The sequence below is a fragment of the Gracilinanus agilis genome, chromosome 1 (genome assembly GCF_016433145.1).
Source record: "Gracilinanus agilis isolate LMUSP501 chromosome 1, AgileGrace, whole genome shotgun sequence".
Lineage (NCBI taxonomy): Eukaryota > Metazoa > Chordata > Mammalia > Didelphimorphia > Didelphidae > Gracilinanus > Gracilinanus agilis.
In genome coordinates this window covers 251,486,389-251,498,838 of record NC_058130.1, presented here as the reverse complement: position 1 = coordinate 251,498,838, position 12,450 = coordinate 251,486,389, and the positions used below count along the sequence as shown (strand labels likewise).

Genomic DNA, 12,450 nt, shown 5'->3' with positions numbered 1-12,450 from the left:
AAGGGCTAGCAAACTGGGTTAAGTGACTTGTCCAGGGTCACACAGCTAGAAAGTATCTGAGGCCTTGTATTCTTTAATATATCATTTACTGAGATTTGACCTCTGCTGCTCAACATGAATGATGCAGGCAAAAGGTAGCTGTAGCCAGTTTTTTATTTCCTAGGGAATTCCTTTATGCTGATAAAAGGGATGATGTGTAGAAATTGAGCCTAGAAGAAAAGGTTCACACAAGAGGTCTCCGGGGCCTAAAATGGGTAGAGGGATACTCTGTGGAACACTAGAAGTCATACTCAATAAACATACTACTCAATAAAAAAAAATTGAACTTGGGTTAATCATATAAGTAAAAACAAACAAACAAACAAACAAACAAACAAACAAACAAACAAAAACAACCCTTACCTTCTATCTTAGAATCAACACTGTGTATTGGTTCCAAGGCAGAAGAGCAGTAAGGGTCAGGCAATGGGGGTCAAGTGACTTGCCCATGGTCACAGAGTTAGGAAGTGTCTGAGGCCAGATTTGAACCCAGGACCTCCCATCTCTAGGCTTGGTTTTCTATTCACTGAGCCACCTATCATATTACCCCCTAATCATATGCTTCTTGAGAAGCAATGTAGAAAAAATTGATAAAATTGGAGTTAAGAAATCTGGGTTAAAATCCTTACAAATTAATAAGATATATAATCAGGGGCAAGGGGCAGTTAGGTGGCACAGTGCATAGAGTGCTGATCTTGGCATCAGGAATATTCATCTTCTTGAGTTCAAATCTGGCTTCAGACATATATTAGCTGTGTGACCCTCAGCAAGTCATTTTCCATCTCCTTTGGTTTGGATTATATCATGTTCCTAGGAATCTCATCATTGGGAAACTCATTTTCCTATGAGATGACATTAGCTTTGATACTTCATCAATATCCCTTCCCCTCTCTGGTTGGAAGCTGGAAGAAAGAGCAAAGAACTCCTCCTGAACCTCCATCTCTTCATTTCTCACTGGACTACAATCCTTTGCACTGTATTCCCGCATGTCTCCATGGACTCAGTATTTTCCTTTCCTACCCACATTGTTTCCTTTTGTGTATTTTTTTTCCATTAGATAGTAAACTTCTTGAGGGGGAGAGACTATCTTTTTAATAGTTCTATCCCCAGCTCTTAGCATAGAGCCTGGCAAATAAATAATAGGCATTTAATAAATATTTATTGACTGACTGACTAAAATGAGGGTAATACTGTACCACCTACCTCACAGGCTTAGTGTAAAGAAAGCTTTACAGACAGTTTTGCTTTCATCTCCAAATAACTTTTCTGTTGTCGCTCAGTAGAATTCTTGAGTTTGTGTGTGTGTGTGTGTGTGTGTGTGTGTGTGTGTGTGTGTGTGTGTAGGAATAACTTTGGTTTGTGGGAAATGTATTTCAGAACTTTGAGATGTCTATTCATAGGCATGCTTTGATACAAGTTCTATTACATAATCTAATGACCCCAAGTGGTAACAATGAAATTCTTGCTTATTTTCATAAACTTTTAGTTTACTATACAAAAATATAGGAAAATAATTTTCATAAAACTTTTTCATTAAAATATAATATAAATATAAACAAAATATAAATTAAGATAAAAATATAAAATAGTTTTTTAAAATATATAAAAACAGTGCTTTGGAAGACTAGGTTAAATGGCCAAGTAGAACCATTCTGCTAGGTTTCTTTAGTGACAGAACAACATTGTCCCAAACATTGAGACAGATCAACTGAAGGAGGCTGAATGAACAATGCAAAGAAGTTTTTAATTAGTGGTCTTGGTATTTACTGTAAGTTACTCTTTGTTTGTGTGTGCTTTAATACTTTGAATTGCTCATTCTCTCAACTGAGAAACATAGCCAGGTATTTGAAGTGACTTGCCTAAGATTGTATAAGTAGGAAGTGTTTTCTTTGGAAACCAGTGAATTCTTCAATATTTTGAGAACCTCTGTCTAGATAAAATTCACTGCTATCTAGGCATTTAAAACTCAAAATAAAAAAAAACCCATAGGAGGGGGAGGTGGCAGCTGGATGGGTCAGTGAACAGAAAACCAAGCTTAAAGATGGGGGTTCCTGGGTTCAGATCTGGCCTCAGACAGTTCCTAACTGGGTGATCCTGGGCAAGTCACTTAATCCCCATTGCCTACCCCTTACTGCTCTTCTGCCTCTGAACCGATATATAGTATTGATTCTAAGACAGAAGGTAAGAGTTTTATATATATATATGTATGATAGAATCTAGTATATCATATTAGGAAATAAATTGACTCAAATTTTAGGTGAGATTTTCAAGAGACAATAATTTTATTTACTTAAATAGACAATACATATATCTCAGTCCTGGGGGAAGTCTTTTTTCCCCCTACTTACATTCTATAGGTGTCAGAGTCAAGTATTGGGGTAGCTAGCTAGTACAGTGTAGAAGTGCTACGCCTGAAGTTGGGAGTACCTTAGCTGATTTTTTTAGCTGTATGATCTTGGCCAAGTCACTTGGTCCTGACTGCCTAGCCCCTGCTGCTCTTCTGTCTCAGAACTGATACTGACAGGACACAGAAGGTAAGGGTTGAAAAAAAAATCAAGTATTTATTAAGTACTTACTATGTGTCAGGCACTATGCTAAACTTTGGATATATAAGGAAAGGCAAAAATAATCACCACCCAATGTTTCTGTCTCTTTCAGCATTCCTCCCTCTTCTTTCTCTTTGCCCTTGCCCCACCTCTAGCTCCACTTCCATTCTCTCATTCTGCCTTAACTAAAAGTTTTACTTAAGCAAATTTCAGAAGGCAATTCCATTGCTGTCCATTGCATTTTTTAATGTTTATGCTTGCAGAAGGCAACAAGGCTGGCAAGTCATCATTTTCCAGCTTCATGAAACTGTGAAAACATTCATGTTTACAGGGTTTGTCAATTACCTCCGTAGTAATTAAAAATGCTATAAAATATCAGGCAGTGGGTAACCCTCTATCATCCCATAAAACCACCATATTTGGAATGCTTGGAGAATCATTTATTGAGATTGTTTATATATCCTCTGAAGTATGATAAACAGATTTGTGAATAAAAGAATTTTTCAATTGTAATGGGCTCTTCAGAATCAGAGAGCATAGCTTCCCAGGAAATACTCTGCCACACCACTGGAATGGCAATCACAGATTCACCTATATGTGAGCTTAGGAAGGCAATTAGTTCTTTAAAAAAACCCATACAATAAAGGTGATAGTAAAAAAAAAATTAAAACTTGCTAAGGCGATTGCTTGGTTTCAGATTGCTAGGCAGACTCCTCTGGCAGGCATGAAAAATTACAAAAAAGTCATTTGGTAGCTACAGTGACCCCGTTACCCCACCAACCAGCTTCTCATTGAAACTGACAGACACACTCTAGGATGTACTGAATAACAAAAAGACTATGGGGTCATCACACATTTATTTGAGCTATTTATCCTCTTCGGCTTTGGTTTATCTGGACTATTTCCCAGACATAGGTTTACCTGGTACTATGGGACCTTTCCAGTTGAATTTACATATATAGCTTAATATCTGTTTCTAGTAGAGAGGCCTTTATTGTGCTGTATGCAAATACACATTGCAGAGCATCATTCTATCATTAATCATTTTTTTTAATTTTTTTTTAAACCCTTAACTTCTGTGTATTAGTTCCTTGGTGGAAGAGTGGTAAGGGTGGGCAATGGGGGTCAAGTGACTTGCCCAGGGTCACACAGCTGGGAAGTGTCTGAGGCTGGATTTGAACCTAGGACCTCCCGTCTCTAGGCCTGACTCTCAATCCACTGAGCTACCCAGCTGTCCCCACCCATCGATAATCATTTTTTTGAGTATCTACTATGTGTTTGGCACTGTCCTGGAAGATATGACAAAAATAAAACCATCCTTGCCCTCAAAGAACTTACTTCTTATCAGAGGAAATGACATCAGTATATGCAAAGTATATACATGGAGATGTGGTCAGGAAGTGGAGTGGGAATGATTATTTAACCACTTCTATCTGCCCACTCACCCCCAAACCTGTGTATTATCTGGCATAAATTTTCTCTTTCATCTCTGGGGAGCCATATGAAAGGATCTATGATTCCATTAATATATATCTTTTTTTTTAACTTCAAGCCCCCAGTCAGTGAAAGCATTTTGTCAAAAAGATATCTCTTTTTTTTTTGAGAATTTTTTGTTCCCCCAATTTCCTCTTTCCAATTCAATAAATACATCTAGACCAACAAAAGCCTTTTGTAATTGTTATGTATAAAGGCAAATAAACATCTAAAACAAAGGAAAGAAAAAGACTTTCCCTATATCCAAAGAGAAAGATTTTAGGTTTCCAGGAGGTAACTAAATGAGAGGAGACAAAAGATTACTATCCTTATGTAAGGAGCTGGCAGTAGCTGCAGTATAGTGGCTGAATGCTGGCTAAAGTGAAGAAGCTTCCCATGCTGAGAACTGTTGTGAAATCTGGCTTGAAAGGGTTTGGGGGTAGCTCGGGGATCAGATCCCCAGAGATTGAGTGGCCTCAGTGGGAAAGAACATGGTACAGAGGATGTGAGTGGATCTGGAGATGATGGGATTAGATATAGAGGACCAGATCATTGAAAAGACCTGTCTCATAATAGATTCTGACCTCAACATTTTGGTTGAAGATCCTAACCTGATTATAAATCATCTGGATGAGTTGCAGGACAGCCTGTCAGAATGGCATAAGGAACATCATGAGAAGTCTGATCTTACCAAGGCAGTGAAGGAGAGTTCAATTACACTGAAGCAGGCAGAGGATGAATTTCTGTTCTTTGTACAACAGCAGACTCCTCTGGGGCTCTGTCCAGTTGCAAGACATTTAGTTCATGTAGATAAGAAGTTTCTTGACAAATACATGCCCCAGTTCATGAAACATCTTCATTATAGGGTAATTGATGTGAGCACTGTTAAAAGAACTGTGCAGATACTGGTCTCCAGAAGAATATGAGTTTGAACCAAAGAAGGCTGCTTCTCACAGGGTATTGGATGACAGCAAAAACATTAGGGAACTTCGGTTTGTTGGAATAATATCTTTAAGAGCAAAACAGATGAAAAGAAGAGGAAAATTATAGAAAATAAAGAAAATTAGAAGGCTGAATTGATGATGTTTCTCATGCTGCCAAATTATTCCCAGGATATGGTTTGTCAGGGATTTTTGTTTAATTATTTGAGAAAGTATCTCCTCCTTTCATTTATGTTGGAACTTCAGGTAGTTTGAGAAAGCTGACTCTGAAATATAATTTTTCTAAGTTAGAGCAGTGAATCTGTCACTTAAATATCAATAGTTCCTTTGTTTCTAGGTACCAGGCCACTTATGATTTTTGGTACATAGCTGCATCTGCTTTTAGATCAAAACACTTTTGCTAAAAAATTAAACTAGTTCATTTAAAATGCAAAAGAGGTATAGGTTTTCAGGAACACAGAGTATGCCCTGACATCTCTGGTGCCTAATGCCCTTGATCTTGGAGTCCAGGGGTCCTTTATTTATGATACTTTGTGGTACTTTGATTGTCAGAGCTGAATGTTTCTCATTGTATCCCTTTCTACTATCCCATGAATCTTTTATGCATCTTTAGGTGACACAAAGTCTAGAATGTTGAACCTGAAGTCAGAAAGACCTGGGTTCTAATCTAAGCTCAAACATTTACTAGCTGTGTGACACTTGGTAAGACAAAGACCTACGTAAATGCTAGTTGCTCTTGTTATGAGCTAAGTTCAGCTTTCTCCTTACTTCTGCTTTGAACCCCTTGTAAAGGTCACCTAGACACATGAGGGATAGCAAATACAGAGAATGTCATATGTGAGAAATAGCAAGAAGGCCAGCTCAGCTGGAAAATAAAACATAATAATTCTGGAAAGAGAGGTTGCAACCACATTGTAAGTTCTGTTGATATATTAGAGCATAATATTTTAATATACTAGGTGACATGTGGTTCATTTAATTAATTAATTCAATCATTTATAACATTATACTAATAAAACCCAGAAGACAGAAAAAATTCTTTAAAAACAACAAACTATATACTACAGAAAACATTTGAGAATATAGTCACCAGGACACGTATAGGTATTACATGAATAAAACAACAAAATATTCTTTCCAGAAATAAAGGATGACTTATGTAACTGGGGAGATATTAGTTGCTCATAGATGGACTGTGCCAATGTAATAAAAATGACAATACTACCTAAACTTATTTGCAGCCTCAGTACCATGCCAACCAAATTACCAAAAGACTATTATGTAGAACTAGAAACAACAGAACCATTCTGGAAAAAGAAAAGATCAAGAATCTTAAGGAAAATAATGGAAGAAAAAATCCCCAGACATTAAAGTGCGCCAATAATACCAGATCTCAAACTATATTAAAAAGTAGTAATCATGAAAACTATTTGATACAGGTTAAAAAATAGAAAAACTTGTCAGTGGAACAGTTGAAGTATGTAAGAAACATAAGCAATAAATTATAATTTATTATGATCAGTAATTCCAAGTACTCTAAATAATGGATGAAAGATTCACTGTTCAACAAAGGTTGCTGGAAAAACTGGAAAGCAGTCTGACAGAAACTAGAGGGTGTACTAGAGCCAGCTTATACTGGTTTCCTTGATTTGATTGTGTTAAATTTTCAGTATAAACATAAACATTAATACTTCAACAAATGGCAACAAATCATGGCTTGATTTATTGTTTTGTTGACTGTGTAGATTTAAGAAAGTAGTGGAGAAAATATTAATAATTCCAATTAAACTTTAAAATGTGTCATGTGAATATTCTCCCCTCTCCCCATCCAGTGATTCTTAAACATTTGTCAGCATATCCCTGGTATAGACCAGCTTCTTACACCATATACTATAATAAATTGCAAGTGAATACATGGCCTAGATATAAGAAGTCATATAGTTAAGGTGAGTGAGGAAATAGTTTTCACAATTTTGGATATGGAAGCAATTCTTTAGCAAAATAAGGTATAGAGAGATAAAAATAAACAAGAGACAGAATCAACTATTTCAATTCCCTAAAGTTGAAAATACTTTTCAAAACAAAAGGGAAAAAATTAACTGGGAAAAATTTGTAGCATATTTTAATTATGTAATAAATATCAGTATGCAAGATCAAGAGCCATTCTCCAATAGATAAATGATCAAAAAGTATGTACAGGCTGTTCTCATTGAATGAGACCCCAGCTATCAACAACCATGTAAAAAACACTTGAAATCACTCCTATTAAGAAAAATGTGGATTGAAACAACTCTGAGGTTCCACATAATACAATAGATTTGCAAACATGGCAAAAACAAGAAGAGGAAAATTTTGGAGGAGATATTGAAGGAAAGCCACATTAATGCAAGCTGTTCATGGTGTTATGAAGTAGTTTAAGTGTTCTTAAAATCAATATGAAACTATGCACAAGAATTTACTGAATTATATCTATCTTTTGATCTGGTGATACCACTACTTTAGATATATTTCAAAGAGATCATAGAAAGATGAAAAAGACTTAGACTCACAGTAGTAATCACAATATCTTATTGTTGTTGCAAACCAGAAAAAATGGGTGCCAGTTAGAGACTAAAAAAATTATTGCATGTGACTATAATGTTATTGTTTGTAATACAGTACAATACAGTATTATTGTGCCATGGGAAATGATGGAAGAGATGGATTCAGAGAAACCTTACTTATATTGATCCAACCTATTTTAGATGATCCTGGGAAATATATATATATATTTTACAATAAGTAATATATTACTTATAAATGAAAGCAACAATGAAAGACTTAAGAACCTGTGATAAAAAATGAAGAATCTTGATTCCACAAAAAATGCTAAAAAAAAAAAAAAGTGAAGGTCAGTAAGGGTTAGGCCACAGCTGCAGGTGGATTTCCAGAACTTCCAGGTAGACATCCAGCATTTTGAGTCAATTGAAAAGAACTAAATCCAAAGAAAGTAAAATTGTGGATAAGAAGGCCTATTGTAATCAAAATTGTCCATTTGTCTTGTTTGATCTTCTGTATTGTTTGTTTAGACATAAAATGTTCACTTACCTATAGATCTGAAAGGGTTTACTTCTCTAATTTGTATATAATGGGACTGGGTCATGCATATATTGGCAACTTATCTTAGTATGACATATGAGGTATTGGTCTAAACCTAATTTGTTCCATGCTCCACAAAAGAATTCATAGGGTCCTCTGCCTCATCAGGCATCAATTCATTTTCCTTGGTCTTATGATATTTACTTATATATAGACTCTTGACTTATTTAGTCAATCTGGAAGCCCCATTCATCCTTGGTATTAATATCTGCCCTGTTTGTTAATATTATACTTAAAGTCTTTACCTGAGTTTTCTTGCTTCTGAGATCTTTTACAATTTTAGTCTTTTCCCCCTTTTATTTCTTCCGTTGTTCACTTTCCAGCTCCTACCCTTTTGTGGCAATTACCTCAGGAGATAAAATTCAAGGCTGACAGCCTCCTATCATGCTGGGGAATTTATATTTCATTGGCCTTGGTCTCTGTCCCAAGAGAGTTTTAGTCAGACAAAACTAGACCCAGTTAGATGCCAATTCTCTTTCTCACATGCATTGGCGTCCTGTCCTGGTTCCCTCTGCCCCTCAGTTCTCTGAGTACTGTAGCACAGAGTGCTGTCATGCTGCTGTCCTGGCCAAAAGAAGCTTCAGCCTTTTGGTTTATATGGCATAGAGTTTTGTATAGTCCTGTCAGATCTTTGTGATTGTTTGAGGAGGGTATACTGATTTCAGATTAGAGATTAGACTTTTCTGCTGTTAGTTAGTTCATCAGATATATATTTTCCCTCATTAACGTTTTTAGTATTTTAGACCATGGATACAGTTGAAATTGCTAAATATATTTTCTTTTTTTTTAATTCAAAGAAATTTTATTTTCTTAATTGTGTGTAACAATGTCTTTCAACATATGTTTTCCAAAATTATAAAACCTGAATCATCTCCCTCTCTCCCTTCTCTCCCCCTTCTTGGAGATGATAAACAATTTGATCTGGGCCATACATATATTATCATGCAAAATACACTTCCTTATTGGTCATTGTTGTAAGAGAACACTCATCCAAAACTAAAACTCCAAAATAAAACCATAAATACACTAATGTTAAAGATAGTATGCTTTAATCTGCATCCATCTGACTCCAACTGTTCATTCTCTGGAGATGGATAGCATTACCTTTCATAAGTCCTTTAGAATTGTCCTACATCATTGTACCGCGGAGAGTGAAATTGCTTAATTTCTTAAACAGAATTCCTATTTTGAAGACTTTTAAGAAGTGATGAAGATGAAATAAATTGTCCATTCCTCCCTACAGTTGGGTATAAAATAGAAAAATATCTCTCATTTTGCTACACTTCTGTTTTTGCTTATCTTTTTTTATTAGATTTGTCTAGATCTTAGGGAATATGCAACTTTTTAAAAATTATTTTGATGCTATGCTATTTGGTATTTTTAATAAATATCAATATTGATGTATCTGTGGTTCTTTAAGTAATATAATTTCCCTAGTTATCTTTGTTCATCATATCTTTTTAGCGTAGTCTTCTCTGATATTATGATTACCAACTCTGCTTTTCTGAATCCAGCTTAAGCAAAATAGATTTTGTTCTAGTCTCTCATTTCAATTCTATGTGAAATTTTTTTGCGTTTCAAGATTATTTCTTGTAAACAATTTATCATCTTATTTGAACTTTATACCTCCCTTAGGTACCTAGGCAATGCTCTAAACCAGTGATGGGCAAACTTTTTAAAGAGGGGGCCAAAGGAAAGGAAATGCTCATTTGTCAGTCTATTTCTAAGGCAACTCTTTAGAAATTTCATTGTATTGTATCCTACTCATTGTATTCGTCAAGCTAGGAATAATGTAGGGCTGTATAGAACATTTCAGCCCCCCCCCCAAATCTGGCCAGTGGGCCATAGTTTGCCCATCACTGCTCTAAACAAAACAATAAAAATTTGTTAAATGAATGGATGACTCACATTTTCTAATGCAATTATTTATAAAATAAAAATAGATCTTATTTGATATATGGATATTTGATAAATATAAAATATTAACAAATACCAAAAATGTGCTTCTTAATCTATGGCTTCAAAAACTGTGTATATCTTCATTTTTCTCTCATGTGGAGCTCCTGCAATTTACCTGATTATGGGCTATAGATATAGACTTTAAGAAAAATTCCTTAGCATAGGTGGAATATAATTAATGAGAATCATGTCATCACCTAGTTTGTTGGTTTGGGGTAAGAAAAGATCTCATGCTTTAATGTAGGAGGAGGAAGAGAAATTCAAATAGAGAAAAAGAAGGCGAAATAGGAAGATTGAAAACAGAGATAGAAAAGGAATTGGAAAAAGAAGATGGAGAAAAAGAAAAACAAAGGAGAATGGAGAGGAGGAAGAGTGAATATCTAGGAAAATATTGGGAACAGTCAAATAGGTATGTTAGATTTCAGAGGGATAGATTTTTAAAAGTCCATAGAAAAGATAGTCATGTCATGAGACTTGAAGATGGTTCAAAAGAATTAGGGGACTTTAAGAAACTAGAATTCTAATGAAATTACTATGAATAATTCTAATAAGGAATAAAAAAATAAAAATCTAAAGAAACATATATTGACATGGAGAAGTCTTTAATGAGCTCGGATCTAAAAGAGATGTATAAATAAGTACAGGACACAGAGAATTAATATACATGCCAATGTGGTCAGAGTCTTAAACTTGGAGTCAGAAAGATGTGAGTCTAAAAGCTGCTTCCAACACTCGATGGGTGGCTATGTAACAATAAGGGATACAGTTCATCTCTCTGAGCCTTGGCTTCCTCATATGTAAAATGAGTAATAATAATAGAAGATCAAAATAAAAAGAGATAAAAGAAAGAGGTGAGAGTGATAATAATGGAAACAATAATAATAGCTCACATTTATATATTACATTAAGGTTTGTAAAGAGATTTATATTTTAATCTAATTTGATAATAACAACTCTAGTGCTATCCTTATAAAGAGGCAGCTAAGCTCAGTGGATAGAGTACTGGACTTGAGATAGAAAGTACTGAGTTCAAATTTGACCTCATACATTTAGTGGCTGTGTGATCCTGGACAAGTTGCTTATCCCTGATAAGAGGATCCACTGGATCCACTGGAGAAGAAAATGGCCAGCCACTTCTGTATCTTTGCCAAGTAAATCCCATGGTCATGAAGAATCAGGTGGGGCTCAGTAACAACAATAACAACACCCTCATAGAGTTTTTGCCTACTATGTAAGCAATGTATCTATGTCATGAATAGGGCATGGGACTTGGAGTTAGTTAGTTACCTGAATTCAAGTACTGCTTAGGACCTTGAGCAAGTCACTTAACTCTATATGCCTCTGCTTCCTCAGTTATATGATAAGGTTTGACTTAATGACTCTTACGTTCCCTTCTACTTCCAAATGATGATCCTACAATCATAGGTAGAAATTTGTAATAGCCTAGCACAATCCCTGAAGTAGCTTGGCACAGTGCCTGGCACATAGTAGGCACTTAATGCATGTTTATTGAGCATCACTTTCACAAACTTAATTTGGGCTTAGAGGTGGGAAGACAGATGCAGGGAGAAGGCTTAAGATGTCTGGGAATCACAAGGACTTTCGAAGGTGAATAGAAAAGGAGAAAAGGAACCAGAAACCCATTAACAGAAATTAGTGCTTTTCTTCTGATTGCTTTAGCAGAGCTGAGGTTGCCAGGAAGTGTTTGTCCCCATGGGAAAACTCCCTTAGACTTGCCTGATGTGAAAGGGAGAGAGACACAATTAAAGGCACATTTGAAACACTGATTAAGAGGCAGACATGTGGCCATTTGAAAGTGAAATCATGCTTAATGTCAGATTACCCTTGGGAAAGAACTGCAGAACTCTGAATTCTTATATTCTGTCAATAGAAACTGATCTAGTGTGGAGGAATTGTCATTAGTGAAAAGCCCTGGGCTAATGACAACTTAGCCAGTTCCCTCCTGGGAATGATGGAGGGAAAGGACCTAACTCACAAGCTTTTGGACCCATCTATCACTGGAGATTGATGTGAAGCCTAAAGAAGGATCGTAGGCTAGGGAGTATGTGTACTGGTGCACTCATGCTAACTTGCTTTTATTTATTTCTAACATTCTGTATATAATCACACTATTACCAGAAATTTAGTGGAAATCTAGCAAGGTAAGGATCGAAGGGGAAGAGTTTCCTTAAAAAGAGTGGTGGCTAGGAGTTAATAATCTGATTGTGATAAACCACACCATCCCCTAGACCAACTAAAAAAAAAAGCAACATCATCCACAGAGTGAATGGTAAAGGGTGAACACCAGGTCACCAGTGCCAGATAAAGGCACAGAGGGCTTGGTGGTTACTCAA

The 12,450-nt window shown here is 35.8% G+C and overlaps 1 pseudogene; it reads left to right on the top strand.

Moving 5' to 3' along the window:
• The first annotated feature begins 3,097 nt into the window (after positions 1-3,097).
• On the top strand, positions 3,098-5,125 carry LOC123250490 (annotated as a pseudogene).
• Positions 5,126-12,450: the final 7,325 nt, after the last annotated feature.